The sequence below is a fragment of the Temnothorax americanus genome, unplaced genomic scaffold (assembly GCF_048541705.1).
Source record: "Temnothorax americanus isolate GAGA-0224 unplaced genomic scaffold, ASM4854170v1 Scaffold31, whole genome shotgun sequence".
Lineage (NCBI taxonomy): Eukaryota > Metazoa > Arthropoda > Insecta > Hymenoptera > Formicidae > Temnothorax > Temnothorax americanus.
Window position 1 is genome coordinate 1,207,751 of NW_027509453.1, and position 14,755 is coordinate 1,222,505.

Sequence of the window (14,755 nt, forward strand, 5' to 3'; positions counted from 1 at the left end):
TGTATCGCTTTTATATTTCTTCCTTTAAGTATTTTTGAGATTTTCAAGGCGCAGCTGAACTTGGAAATTATCTTATTGTTTAGTTTAATTATTGTATATTTTATTTCTTAATTTTTGTTATTGTTCAGCGATTGATAATTCTGTAGTTACTTTTAAGTTAATCTGGATGAAAATATTCTGTCCATCAGATCTCGCGCGGAGTCCGACTTTTCCCGCCGACCGCCATCGCGGCGACAATTCAAGATGGCGGGCGCGAGCGAGGAGCGCGCCGCCACTGCCGCCAGACGGCGTCGCGCGCGCCGGTCCCGCCTGGACTCTCAAACGTACTTTTCCCCGTTCGCACTGGTGAGTCGCGTGCCCGTCCGAGCAGGTGAATTACGGTTCTTCCTGGAAAGCGACGGCCCGACCAAGGAACGTCAGTCACCGGGCAGCACAACGATCCATCGCGGCCGGTAAGTGAAAACACGATGATACACCCCGCGTCGCGCGCCGCGACGCCTCGCGCGCGTTTATTCGGGTCTCTCTCCCGAAAAGAAAGAGAATCGCGCCGCCTTCGAATTTCCCTCGGGTGCGGGGTGCCGGGTGCCCCCGTGGCCCCCGTGTGCAATGTGTCCTCCGTCTCGAGCACGGTGCAGAAAACGTTCCTTCGGGGAGCACCGTGTCGGAGCGCGCGACTCCGACTTTCTATTTCGGCATTTTTACCAAGAGGGACAAGCGCCGCCGCGGTTAACTTAACGGTGGAGAGAACTCGGTGAACGCGCGCGCAAAGGTCGAGCCGTCCTCCTTCGCCGTCGGCTCCCGAGGAAGGGTTAACGCGCAAGGTGCGTGTCCTCGCGACTCGACTGCCTTTTCCGCTCGTTCTCTGTTCACCGCGGACTCGTCTCATCGCGCCTCACGTTCGATCGAGGACCGTCACGATTTTGTCACCGAGATCTCCGATTGCATTGCGCGCGATATCAAAACAAAGTTGACCTCTCGCACTTATTTCAGGCGACCGAAAGTGACGCGCAGGTATACACCGGTGAGTCTGATTTCCTGTGCCGCGGACGTGAAAAAGTTTCTCACATCGATCGTCTCTCTGTGATTCACGCTCAATTTGAACGGGAAATTCGACTTGCTGTCTTTCGAAATTCGATGTTCCCGGAATATCGACTCCGATATGTCTGTTTACCTGCTCCCCGTGTTTATATACCTGCGCGTGCCTGCGCTCTCGGAGTCGTGTTTTTGCACGCGGGAGATTCCACGGAAGGATATAGGATCGAAAACAGTTACTCCGGCCGTGTCCCTTTGACGGGAATTGAACGAGGGATTCACAGGTGCGCGAACGTAACCGTATAAGCGATAACGTAAGCGGTCTCGCGCGATCAGGTTGAATTTCTGACGTCGCGAACTGACCCAAGGACGCCGTCCGTGGCTCGCACGCGAGTACCTTCAAATGTCAGATTGCACTTTTACCGCAGGATTCGCCGTCGCTCGCGACCGTTTTCGCGCTCCGGCTCGTCTTCTCTCGATCGGGATGACGAAATTTAAAACGGGTCTCTCGTCGATCAACGCGGGGTCTGACGATCCCGTAAACATGTTTGACTGACTCGTCAACGAACAGACGTCTCGTCAAGCGCGTCAGTCTCATTCATTATTATTTATCGTTTATTATTATATGTGCGGTGCCGTTCCTTGAATGCTGAAAAGGTTTAACGTCGCGCAGATAACGTTTCGTATCGTACGGACGCCCACTCTTCGTCCTGTTCGCGACTCGTCTCTAAAAATCGTTTTAAATTACGATACACGAATTTTACGATACACGAGGGAAGTAATCGATATCACGATTATTCGTGTTGCGCGATCAATTCGGAATTAGCGGTCTTTGCTTAATTTGCAATCGATATTAATAATCCTATGGTAAATTTAAATACTTTTGATATTGGGATCTAAAGTGAACGCGTGCATTTACTAGATATATTTAAAAATACATAAAAAATTCGAGCTTCCTCGACATTCTCGTAAAGCTACATAACAATGAAGCGTTGTTCGCAGAACGGTGAAAAAAAAAAGTGAGGAATCCATCGCTGTGAGTCTTTCCGCTCGCACGAACGAGCACCGCCGACGACAATAACGGAATTCCTCGAAATACGGTATTTGCGTGTCGCGCGCGTTAATCAACCGCTAATAACCGCCGCCACGGAGCCGTCCTCCGCCGAAATGATTGATTAATCGCGGCTTTCAATTAGACAGAAATTAATCCGTCACCTTGTGTGTGGAAATGAGTAACACTCGGCGTATGTGTCGCGTATGGCCTGGTGGTCGTTCGTTCGCGTGCGTCCGTGCGTGCGTCGTTGCGTGTATTTGTGTGCGTCCGAGCGTGTACGCTGCAGAGTGCAGACTCGTTCGAGTCGCGCCGACAGTATACAGGCTGACAAAAGGGTCCGCGGTTTAATGGCTAAGCGAAATGGCTAGGCGAATCGACTTTTAACCCTTCATCCCACCAGGTGGGTCGTTTTTGTCCGGGCGAAAATCAAATGTAGTTGTAGCTTTTGAAAACGTAAAAAAAGTTACGCTCCCCGAGAACCCGCCTACCGAGTTTCAAGGCGCCAGTCAGACCCCCTCCAGCCGTCACAGGAGACACGTAATTCTTGAAAAAACGAGGTTGGCGGCGAACACTTAAGCACTTCATTTCAAAATAATTGCATGCAATATTTTTTTTATGAAAGAGATACGTTTTTCCCTTTCAATTTCTTTTTTTTTTTTATTCATTTCGATATCTTTATTTGTTTTAAAGTTATGATTTTTTGAGTAAAAGATGATTTTACAAGTTGTAGTTGTAGTTGCTCTATTTTTTAAATCCAAATTATGTGAAAAAATTAAATTGTTTATAATTTTATGATTGATACTTCAAATTGAAGGTTTGAATTACCTCCATGAATTTTTTTCAGATTTTTTGTAACGCTTTAACACTTAAAAAAAAAACGTCAGAACGAAAACGACCCACCTATGCGGCGTAAAGGTGCCAAAAAAACCTATGCGGACAAAGGGTTAAAGAGCCACCCGGTGAACACATCGCACGGCGGAAGACACATTGATACGAGCGAGGAGCAGCCGCGAGCCGGTGCGTGCGTTGCTCGCAGGCAGGTAGGCAGCAGGCTGGCGAGGTATTCGAACCTGCCATTCCGACAGGACTTGATGGCGTCACGTCACGGCAAATGTCCGCCGCGAGTCATTCCGCGCCCGTTCTCTTACCACCGTCGTTACCACGCGTCCTTATCACTTTTCTCAAATGATACGTGAACGTCAAACACGTGCGCGCGCGCGCGCGCGCGCGTTTCAGTTCCTGACGTTAAACGAGTGAGTTCACAGGATAAAAGCGAGAGAGGAAATTTTCTTGACGAAACGCCGGGACATATTAGTATCTCGAATTTATAGCTGACGTTTAATAAGTTAGATTTACGACGTACAAAGAATTTCGTTTATTTAAATACTTAGAATAGCTCGAAAGCACTTATACATATATATAACTTACTGTAATTTATTGTTTGACTCTATAATGATGTCCCGAAAATGCTTTAGAGATTATTTATATAATTTTATGTAAACAGTAATGTCGGCAATTCCGTTTCTTTTATCCTTCGTATAATTTTGGGATCAAGAGTGGCTCGTCAGGTTCTGGTTTCTTTTTATTTTTGGAGCTTAATCATCGTTGATCACCTGACAACTGAGTGGCAACCTTCGGCGCTAAGTAAGATGATAACGATCTCGAAGCGAGTCGTCCTTACGTAAAGGATCCGCTAATACGCACATTCTTTCTAGTCAACGACGCAGATATACGCAGCGCGCTTGAGTCACCCGGTATAGGCGAAGGTAGCATTTTATTGCAGCAAAAAAATGAGAGAGAAGGAACCACGGAAACACCGGTTGTCAGACGGAGGCAATATGCTCTCCGCTCTCCGGACGGCCGGACGGTGAAACAATCTGAATTTTAGGCGACAGGCGTTATCGTGGCGCACGATAACCACATTAACCACAAGAGAGACGACGCGTTCGTGTGTGTGTGTGGATGCGCTTCGACGGCACGCACCGGACGCTGCGGAAAAGTTCGCCTAGTTACGACACTGCGAGAGAGCAGCAGCAGGAAAGCGGTAATACCGCAAAGGAACGGTCGACTGTTGTTTTCGTTTCGCTTTGTCCCCGTATTCCGGCGCTGCCTACATACGCGAGCCACACGTACTGTGAAATGTCATTAGCCCTGAACGAAGGGGGCGTAACAGACCTCGCGCGATATTAATTCAGTTTTAAATACGGCTGCGGCGCATTTAACGCCTCCCGGTTTACCGAAGGATATATATGTTAATGAAACTTATTTAAATATTTTATTTCGTTAAAGTTTTATTTAGCGTAGGGAACTCTCTTGTTACTTTTCTGAAATAAAATTTCCGTCGGTTGGGATTTGCTTCCCCTGCTTTTGGGGGAGCGACTCGCACCTGCTAGAGCTGCTAAAGAACATCGCAGATGCGTTGCTCGAGGCAGATGTCGATACTTATATAATCTTTCGTTCCTCAGATTTAACGTCTAATGGTTCCGCGCTAATACTTAATTCGCAAAAGTTTCGCAATAATCCTTAGAATCATTCATTCTTGAGCGTTTTACATAACGCGATAATTTCAAGGAAATTTTTATATATTTGTACGCTAATTACTCATTAATTTTAATGTCAATAAGGTAACGTTGAAACTTCTGTTATACTGACATATATATACATATTTACATTCCTTTGTACTTCGCCGATAGCTCGAATGTTAATACATTAAATTCTTTACAAAATGCTTACAGGAAAATGGAAAAAGGCAGAATCCTTCTTCCGGTGGGCTGGTCGATATCGTATATCAGTCAATATGGTCATACTCTTCGGAGTAGCTAGTTAGTATATGATAAAGCGTGAAACTGCATATAGCTTTATGAAACATTACGTGAAGTGTGTGAAGCGTGGAAAACGGTATCGCAGCCAAACATTCAGATAATCCCTATCTCAGACGTTGTCGTCGTGCGCGCACGTAACGGTGCAGGTGGCCCCGATAAGTCACCCGGTGTACAAAGAGAAAGACAGAAAAAGAAATGCCGGCCTTTTGTCGTGTAACGACCCAACGACATAATGTTGGCACACCAAAATGCGGGTGGAGAGATGGTCGGTGGTCAAGAACGTGATTAAGGGTTTCCTCAAGCACGGTTGACGAGTTTCTTGAATTTATACGGCTTGAATACCGCGATGATAATTCACGGTTATAACGCGTATCAGTTACAAATCTTACTTAACAAGGACAGCAGGACTGGATTTCCGTGCAATTTAAACAAGTTTGAGGCGTCACATCATGGAAAATTCTATACTTTAAAGATTATTTTCTATTTATTTTAATTGTATTTTAACTAATCTATTTTATTTTTAATTTCTTATAATTGTGTGTGTAACTGTTTAAATTCGCCATTGAGAATTGACGACTTTCAATCCGAATCGGAGCAAGGCGCGATTATTTGCTACTCATCCTTATATACTCATCTGGCATCGAACAGATTGCGATTGATTAATGAATTATTGGCTCGTCGTATATGTGAGTTACGAGTCGAATTGGCGGACAACATTTGGTATCGTCATCTTATGTTATTTATAAATTTATGGAAATCGGCACGGGGGTGTGCCGTGACGAGACGCAGATGCTTTTGTATCGGATGATCGTAAAAATGTCGGCAAAACGTCACGTAACGCCGGGATCGACGTCGCTCGTGAATCGCGTTTATTCCGCTTATTAACGTTTGATTTGCATTCCTCGAGTCATCTGCGAAACTCGCGTGCACGATTCGCTTATCGTACACGCAAGAAATATTAAAAAAGAATATAGTAGAACTTAAGAAGATATTAAACTTTCAGTCTATATATCTGTAATCATTGCGCATATTTTATACAAATTAAACGCGCAAAATCCTGATAAGGTGGTTACTACAAAAGCGCGTATGCGCTATTTGCAAGTATAAGGATGTATTCCTGGTAATACATCCATAACTATAGTGGAATGACAAATTGACTTTAATATAACGACTTGATTACTAAATGCAATTATAGATAGAAAGAATAGAAAGAATAGGCACTGCACGACGCACTTAACATATTACATTACGAGGCGGGGAATTAAAGAATGAGACGTGAGGTACGCCGAATAGGAAGTCGATAATTGCAGCGTGACTATCGGTTTCTTTAGCCACATATTCCCGAGACCCAGAACGAATCTGTGTCTACACGCGTCCTGCACATAGGAGATGCGTGTACGCACATGCGTGCGTCGCTGGCGAGGCTTGTTCGAATGCACGTGAACTGCATTCCACGATAATTTTATATGCTCTTGTCGCCAGGCTTGCTTCGATTCCGATGTTTCATGATTTTGTAAGTAAGCTCTTAACTTGTCCCAGAGAGTCGGAGCGTTAATTTTTTTTCTCTGTAAAATAGCGGTTTTATTGTCACTGTCAGTAAAAATTTAAGAAAATAAATACATCCAAAAAGCTTTCAAAACTATATACGTTTTGAATACGACGTTTCTCCATATTCGTATTACGAATTTTCACCTTGGAATAAATTCTTTTCGCGTTTGCGGGATTTTCAGGGTCGTATGCGGATGAGCGAGGACGTGATTAAAGTTGGAAAATTGTCGTCGCGGAAGCTCGTCTTTTCCCGATAATCTTTGTTCGCGCATTGTCGACGCGGAAATTACATACCTCGAATCCATCAATTCCATTCCCTCAACTTCTTTCTGCCCGCTGCTTCCGGGATCACCGCGTCTACGTCATGTTCGATGATATATAAAACTTTCGTTCGCGCTTCGTGTTGCGTCAATAATTTCGAATTATTACTTAATAATAATAATGTTCTTTCCTTAATTGATTAGGAAATTTTTCAGACGTGGAAACATTTATCAATCAGATTTAATGAATGGAGATGAAATCCTCAGAAATCCTATAGCTTAGAGTCGAGTTCATTCTTGCTCGAGGCACATCGCCTGTTTAAAAAGAATCATCTGCCACGTGTGTTTCATCGATCGTGATGCGCTATTATATACCGCGATCTTAGATTACACAACATGTATATCTTTCATATCGCAACAATACGTTATCGCGATGTTACTGCATCGCAAACAATTTTTCGAGCAACACGATACCGAATAATTTGGCAACTCGACTTTCCGTCGTTGTTGAAATAATCTCGAATGTCACACGAAAGGTACGTTAGGTCGAGCGTGATGAAATTGATCAACAAATTCGTTACCAGTGTTGCAAGGCGAAAAAGAAAAGTGTGTATTCTGCGAGTGTATTTAAATATCTCAAACATACCGAATACCTCGAGATACTCGAAATATCCTAATTACGTAATTATTAGAAAATCTGCACAATTTAATCGATTTATATCTGGCATTCTGGAAAGTTTAAAGTGATACAATTATTTCAGGTGTTTACGGTTCCGTACCGCGCTTGGCGCGCTCGCGCGACGATTACGCGGCTGAAGATCGCGATTTCACGCCCGTGTGCGCGATCCGCGCATTTTACGCGAGCGTCATTAAGAAAAATGAAAGTGCAAATCGAAGCGCCAGGAGAAGAGAAGTCGCGGGGGAAAACGCGCTCGCGCGTCCATCTCGGCTGTACCGATATCGCGCGATTTCCGTGCATATCTCTGCGCGGCCACCTCGCGTTTCCTATTACTGGTGAATTCAAGAGATACGATTTCGCCTCGGCGTTTATCAAGTGGGCGTACATATACGCGCGTGCAAACGCACCAGCCGCGCGCTCTCTCGAGGGCGTATCGCGGCCGTCATCGCGTCAGGCTGATTCGCTTTGATCAATCGCGCGAATTCCAGTCGAATTATGCGTTATAATTATTTCTCGCACGTAATAGAGACCACGAGTCATCGACGCGCATTCATTTTTACGCTAAGCACCCGGCCGACCGTTATTATGTAAAGTGAATGTGCACACGTGTGTACGCGCACATGTGTATAATCGTCGTCCCGTTACCGCGCGATCGCGCACACAATGCCGCGCGATCGAGATCTCCGCGCGAGAGATGTTGATTTCGCGGAAACTCGCGAAGAGGCTTGTCGGCTCGCAAAGATCAATTTACAGCGTGGTATAGGGTTGCAGTTTTAAAATACTTCTCTCTAGTTTTATCCCGCGTGAATCGCAATCGATCGCGAGCGCATATCGCTGAGGCGATGACGGCTCCGAGTTCTTTTTCTTTCATCAGCGATATATGTATGTCGGACATGCGTGCGAATCGAGAGACTTTCCCTACTTTCGCGCGCGGCTACCGTCCGAGGCGGTTACTAGTAGCGATTGAGCATTGTCCGAGGTGGCCGTGGCCGCCGCCGCCGCCGCCGCCGCCGGTGAAACCGAAACTCGAGAAAGTTCCAAAAAGATCGACGAAACTCGTGAAAATCACGCGGATCTAGAATCGTGAGAAATCATGCCGCTACGAAAGTCGTCTCGCGGATACCGGCCGAAACGGAAATGAGGAACCAAAACAATAATTGTGCAACTAAACCTTTCGTTTGATTGTATAATGAGGCGTCGAGCGGCGCGCGGGGAGCGAAAAAAAAAGACAAAAAACCGGTTTTCCGCTTGAACGCTGAATCACACCTGAAACCTGTCCGCGTTTTAATACACCCGTCGTATCGACACGCACTCGGCCGAGTGGCGCAAAACGCTATAACACGGTGTTTTGTTAGGAATTATCGCGTTTCGTTGCGCCGCGCGAATGACGCACGAAAATCCCGAATCTTTCCGCAACGCTCGGCGAAATTCACGAAGCTGGTTTCGCGAGCACGAATATGAAATCACTTTGTTTTTACCAGCGACGAAGTCGACGAAACGAAATTTTTGGTCGGTCATCGGAAATAATTGATGTGATTGAAGAGAAACTTTTGCGATTGCATATTCCTAAAATTGAAGCACGAAATTTTTTCACGGTATGCGGTACCACTCTGTGGAATTTGAAGAATATTATTATTGCGAAAATAAACAGGAGTTTCGAGACTTCCGAGAAATTCTTAAGATGTTTAAAGAATGTTTTTAAATCAATGCTAATTATTCAGGGGTAACGGATGAAATTGAAAGTTACCGAAGGATATTTATAGCCAAGTATTTTACCGCTCGCTTAGCAAATCTCATTAAAAATCTCGTAATATTCCTTTATCCTTAATGATTTGTGGTCGTGGGTTTTCCGACGTAAAACGACGAAAAGAGGAAAACAAGAGAGGCGGAAAAACGTGGAAGAAAAAAAAGAATGATTTATTGGTCTCGCGTTTACGCGGTCACGCACCTTTTGCGTCGTATATGCGGAACGGCCCCCGTGATTTCGCAATTCGGCATTATTTTCTCACAAACGGTAGTTGAATGCGTGCTCGCTGATAGCGTGCGCTCATAAAAGAGAGATACCGGCGTGTGTGTGTGTGTGTGTGTGTGTCTGCTCGTGTGTACACGGGGTCACTCGTTGCGAATGTTTCGCGCGTTTATATACGGCGTAGAAGTGCGCGTGCATCCTGTCGCGAAGCCTCGCCCTGAATTTCACTTCTATAGGCTTCTGTAAAATTCTCGGGAAGGACACTCGCGGATTTTTGCGCGGATCTCGAAGAGAGAGAAAGAGAGCGGGAGCTTTAGCTATATATAGACAGAAATATTTTATCAGTCGCTACGGGGGGAAAAAAAATTCACATTTTAATTGCCGTGGCGCGTGATCCGGTTGTGAAAACCGTGATCGCGGTCCTCGCAGGAATCGGGAGAAACGTGCACTCCGGGTCCGCGGACACGAGAGTCCAGACTCCGATGACGCGAAAGTGACGGCTATGTTTATTCGCGTCAATTGGCGCACGGTTCATTCTCCCGCGTATAGCGCGGCCGGGAATTGAATTCGTCGAGATTACGTGCTAAAGGTTTCAGTCCGCGCACGGCCTCGCGTAACAATTCGCACCGACGAGCTATGAATAGAAAATGGAGTGTAACTATCGTCGGCCAATTGTTCCGAGACGATCACGCCGCGCGGCGCCGGTTATCCTCTTATCTATTTAGCGCGAAGGGACGGAGATGGATCTCGTAAGAACACGCGTCTTAAGTCTTTCTCACTCTGTCTCTGTCTTTCTTCGCTCTCTGCCCCTCGCCTCCTCCTCTTCCTTCTCTCTGTAACAACCTGCTGTAGCCCGCGATGGAGGACGGACAGGCTCTCGGCGCGGCGGCCGCCCCGGCCGTGGCTGGTACCGCCATCCTCTCCTATATCCCTTCTCATTCTATCGGATCATCTACCATCAACGATCGCGCTCGCTACTCCATTCTGCGAAGAGACCCGGCGCGACAGCTCTCGACCGACCAGTCCTTCGCGATCTCTCTCTTTCTTGTTCTCGCTTATCCCGGAGATACGAATTTCTACGCGATCCGCTCTTTCTCTCTCTCTCTCTCTTCTCCTATCTCGCGTCGTACCGTTTCCTCCATCATCTCTCATCTCTCATCAGAGATGGAAATTTCATTACCGGAGTAGAAGGAGCACGGAGCGTTCCCCCCTCGCGAGTAATCGCTCAATCTCCCGCTTGTTTGAAATTCTTCTTCTTTTCCATGCGAGGAGATAACGAACGGATCGCGGGGAAAAGGTGGATGACGAGGACGGGCCGTAGCCCGACCGTGGCTGGTACCACCACCCAATATCAGCCTCCGTTTCACCGAATAATCTATCTAGCGGCGCGCGGGCGATTCGACTCCCACGACCAGCTGTGCTCGACGATCGGCCGCGTTCGTTCGCGTTCGTCCGTGCTCGGCACCTCTTGTCGCGCTCTCCTGTGCTCTCCTCCGCGTTCGCCCGGCGACGTGCGCTCACTCCATGATTCCAGTCCGTCGCGAGCCGTCGCGTCAGTCGGGTTGTATTGTTCCGTGGCATCTCCGACTCCGAGTCGTCTCTCCGCTGTTGTTTCCCAGCTCGATTTCCTGCGCGAGGTTTGGGAATGTGTCCCGCGCGACCTCGTTGAATGTCAGTGAGTCGTTCGCACGAGCAAGAGCAACAGGTGAGCGACTTTTGCAAACGGCGACTCGGCCTAATAATACTTGATTAACAAGCGACATTTAGTACCGCGAATGTCTTCGATGTAAATGATATAGTAATTTATTTCCAATTAGCTTTCGTAAAACCGATTATTCATGATATGAATAACAATAGTTACATTATTCTTTGTACATGTATATATATATGCGAGATCATTATTTTATGTAATATGAATGGCTGCGAAAAATTTGTCATTGTATGCAGAGCCGTGAAACCGATGTTAAAAGATTATTGTTCCACCGACGCCGTGGGTTACGTCGGAGTTATCGACATCCGGCTTGTTCGCGCTACAGCGCGAGATAGTCGGACGGACGTCATTCGCACGTGCGAAATCCTCTTGATTAGATTTAATTACGGAGGCGTAGCTTCCATCGTGTGCCGATTCGAAAGTCAAAAGTCATCGACACGAATTGCGCGAACGTGCGAGACACGGTAGGTCCCTTCGTCCGTAACGCCAAACTATAATAGCGACCTAATCTCACGGTAAGAGATTTTATAATTAACGGCTAATTGTCCGTTCGCTCTCGCGAAATCGCTCTCGGAAAACCTCGGCCGGACCTGGAGAACGTAGATATATATAAAATAGGTTACTCCGTTGTTCGCGCGAGTGAAAACGCGCGCGCGCCGCCGCGATCGGACGCGAATAGAATCACTTTCTTACGTTCGCGCGCGAGACCGATCGCACGAGCGATCGTGTGCGAACCGTGAGGCGGCGAGGGATCCGCGAGGAACGAAATCGTAACGAGAGACGGACTTCGCTCGGCGCGGCTGGCTTTTCAGTGAAATCCGCAAATTACGGGCGGGCGCTCCACTTTTCCTTCACGGGGCGTCTCGCCGTTTCGTCGATTATACTCTCTTACGTCGTGCAACACGGTCGAGAGCCGCTGCCTCGAGACCGGGATCGATCTTCGTCTCTCGGCCGGTCGTCGCGAGTTTCTTCGCCGCGCCATTAAAGGTCTTATACCCTCCTCGCTCGCTCCTCGGAGCTCTTCTCCGTGATGGGCATTAAACGGCAGTTCCGCGTATAGAAACTATCGCTCTATATAGAAGTCGGGGTCTCTATTAGCGGCTAAACAATGGCAGACCTGCACAGTCAGACACGGAGAAATCGGGACTCTTTCTGTAATCACACAACGGCACGAGATATTTATGTTTGCGATCATTGCGTTTTCATTGTGTCCATCTATTTACGTTACTCGTAAACTGTAGTTAGAGATTTAAATTAGATTTATTATAAGCATCCGGTCAACAGGTGGTTGTATTTCGAGGGGAAGGATCTATGAAATTTTTCATATTTTATTTATACGTATACTAAGATATTTAGGTATTATTTAATTCTAGGTATATTTAGATAATACGTATTACGAATTTATTTATATTTATTTTATTGTGACGCTAGAGATTGATGCAGACTTTGACGCGCGTCCCACCCGCGCGCTACTTGCACCATTAATTTCATTCACTTTAAATGGACCGACTTGAGTGGCAATATATTTATCATAATTATACGCACGCGTAGCCGCCCAATGCTGATAACGGCGCGCTGTCGACAATAAATCCAGCGACAATTAGCCGTCCGCGACGTTAAACAGCACGCTCCTCCAGTTAAAAGATAATGACTCGTTTCTCACCCCGTTTCCTCGCGAATGCAATTAGACGTAGCTACTGGGAGAGTCGCCCGACCGAGCATCTCGGAAGTAACAGTATCAGTTTTTACAAGGCCGTCTCGTCCGCCGGTTGCCCTCCGGGGCCGGGGGCACCAAAGGCCGTGCCATTCGCTACATCGTGTCTCAAAAGTCACGGGCGATCAGTCCCTTGCTTCCAACTGGAATACATTCTTTGAATCGAAAAATACATTCTACAGACGATAATACACACACCGGAGGAAATCTTATCTTCAGGATGATGAATAACAATGCCTGAATTCAGGCTTTTATATATAAAATCTTCTCGCTTTCAAATTTCGAACGAATTTTATCAACCGTTTTAAAGTCCGTCATTTACCACGCGTGTGCATTTCTGCATTTTATTTAAAGAGTACATCGTAATTTGTAACGTAAATTGCAGCGATGCATAATTTGCACACGTTTGCAAAAAAAAACGACGATGCAACTCGCGAGTGAGTCCTTTTTTTTAATTGTTCGCGCAAGATTGCTGAGGAATGCGGCACGCTTGCAGCTAAATCACTGCGCGATCTTATCGTGTTATTTTGACTTTTCGGAACAGCAGCGAATGTCGGCTTTGACGCAATGACGCAACAAAGATCCCGTCTCGAGCAAAGGCTATCGATTCGCCGCTTTTTTTCGACGGGTAGGCTCAAAAAATATTAAGCGCTAGGCGCCGTTATTTCCTTGAAAGATTCGCGGGTTATCAGCAACCGAAAGTCTCCGATACGGCAAACTCGTGTCAAAAGTCAACGACAATCGATACAAATGTGAAGCGCTCGAGAAATCTGCACGTACCGTCGAGAGACTTGAAATCGAGCGCGACGTGACTTTTTTTCAAAAATTCAATCGTGCTTTATCTCCTCGAGATGATCTTAGGTTAGGAAAACATCGAAGAAAAATATCGAACGCGTGTCGAACGACCGAAGTTGAAAATGCACTCGAGGATACGAAGATCCTGAAATCTGACAACTTGCTCCGACCGTGCCTTCGTCAAAGTCGAAACTATCTCTAATGCTATTTGCGTACGTTTGTGTAAGTGCCGACGACATACTCGTGATAAAAGACGAATGGAATCTGACAACATTTCCTAACAAGAGGAAATTTTGTAAATCTAGGTAAAAGTTTTCCACAGTTTTTATCTTAAAGATACGTGCGTTATCGAGAGACATTTCGCGTTTATCTCCGAGAAATGTTTATCTTTCCTGAAACGAAGTAATATTTTTGAAGATACAGCCACATTTTACATATTTATAGTAGGAGACACATGCTAGGTAATTATACTAATTTCTATGCAACATTATATCGGTTTTACAATTTACTTTATATTGCGCAATTATACATTTCAGGGGATTGAATCCATTTAAATTAAAGTGCATAGCCTGCGTGTGACAATTTCAAATCATATTCATCAATTAGCACATTGTATTATAGGTGCATTGTGTCATGAGAATCAAGATTTACATTAAAGCGGCACGCACTCAGATACACATAAAAAGAGCAATGCACAGCAGCGTTTCCTTTAAATAATCTTCTCATAAATCTTGTTTCCGTTATCAACGACGTTACGATCGATTTATATATACGTACGATCTTCTCTCACTCGTCAGACGCGATTCATCATTGTCCGGAAACGGAAAATTTTCCGTCGGTGTATCCTGTGCACGTAATGTATACAATATACAATAGAACATTTTACGTTTGGTATGGGAATATTAGACGCTGGTTTCTTTTCGCTTGTTACCTGGGCATTGTACCCACAATGTATTACCGACGTAAGCGCTGTGGGATAACACGCGCATATTATATTTAAAGGCAGATGTAGAGCGAAAAGAACAAGAGAACATTGTTGCGTATCGAAATGCTGAGAATCTTAATGAACACCAGGTATATCGAATAACATTAATGAGCCGAATAAAATTAGGTCGAACGTAAGATATAAGCATTAGATAAAGAGATATATATATGAAACTGTTATGAAGTG

General features: G+C 45.6%; 1 protein-coding gene across 2 annotated transcripts in view; it reads left to right on the plus strand.

Annotated features, from left to right (window-relative positions):
* The first annotated feature begins 302 nt into the window (after nucleotides 1-302).
* LOC143900893 (PTB domain-containing engulfment adapter protein 1) overlaps nucleotides 303-14,755 on the plus strand; it is a 30,467-nt gene continuing 16,014 nt past the window's right edge. Inside the window, exon 1 of one of the 2 annotated variants that reach the window (XM_077412670.1) lies at nucleotides 303-452. The gene's annotated coding sequence lies outside the window, so the exon portion shown is untranslated. Of the gene's footprint in view, nucleotides 453-10,872; nucleotides 11,070-14,755 lie in introns of those variants that run through there. The other variant, XM_077412668.1, reaches the window with a different exon arrangement.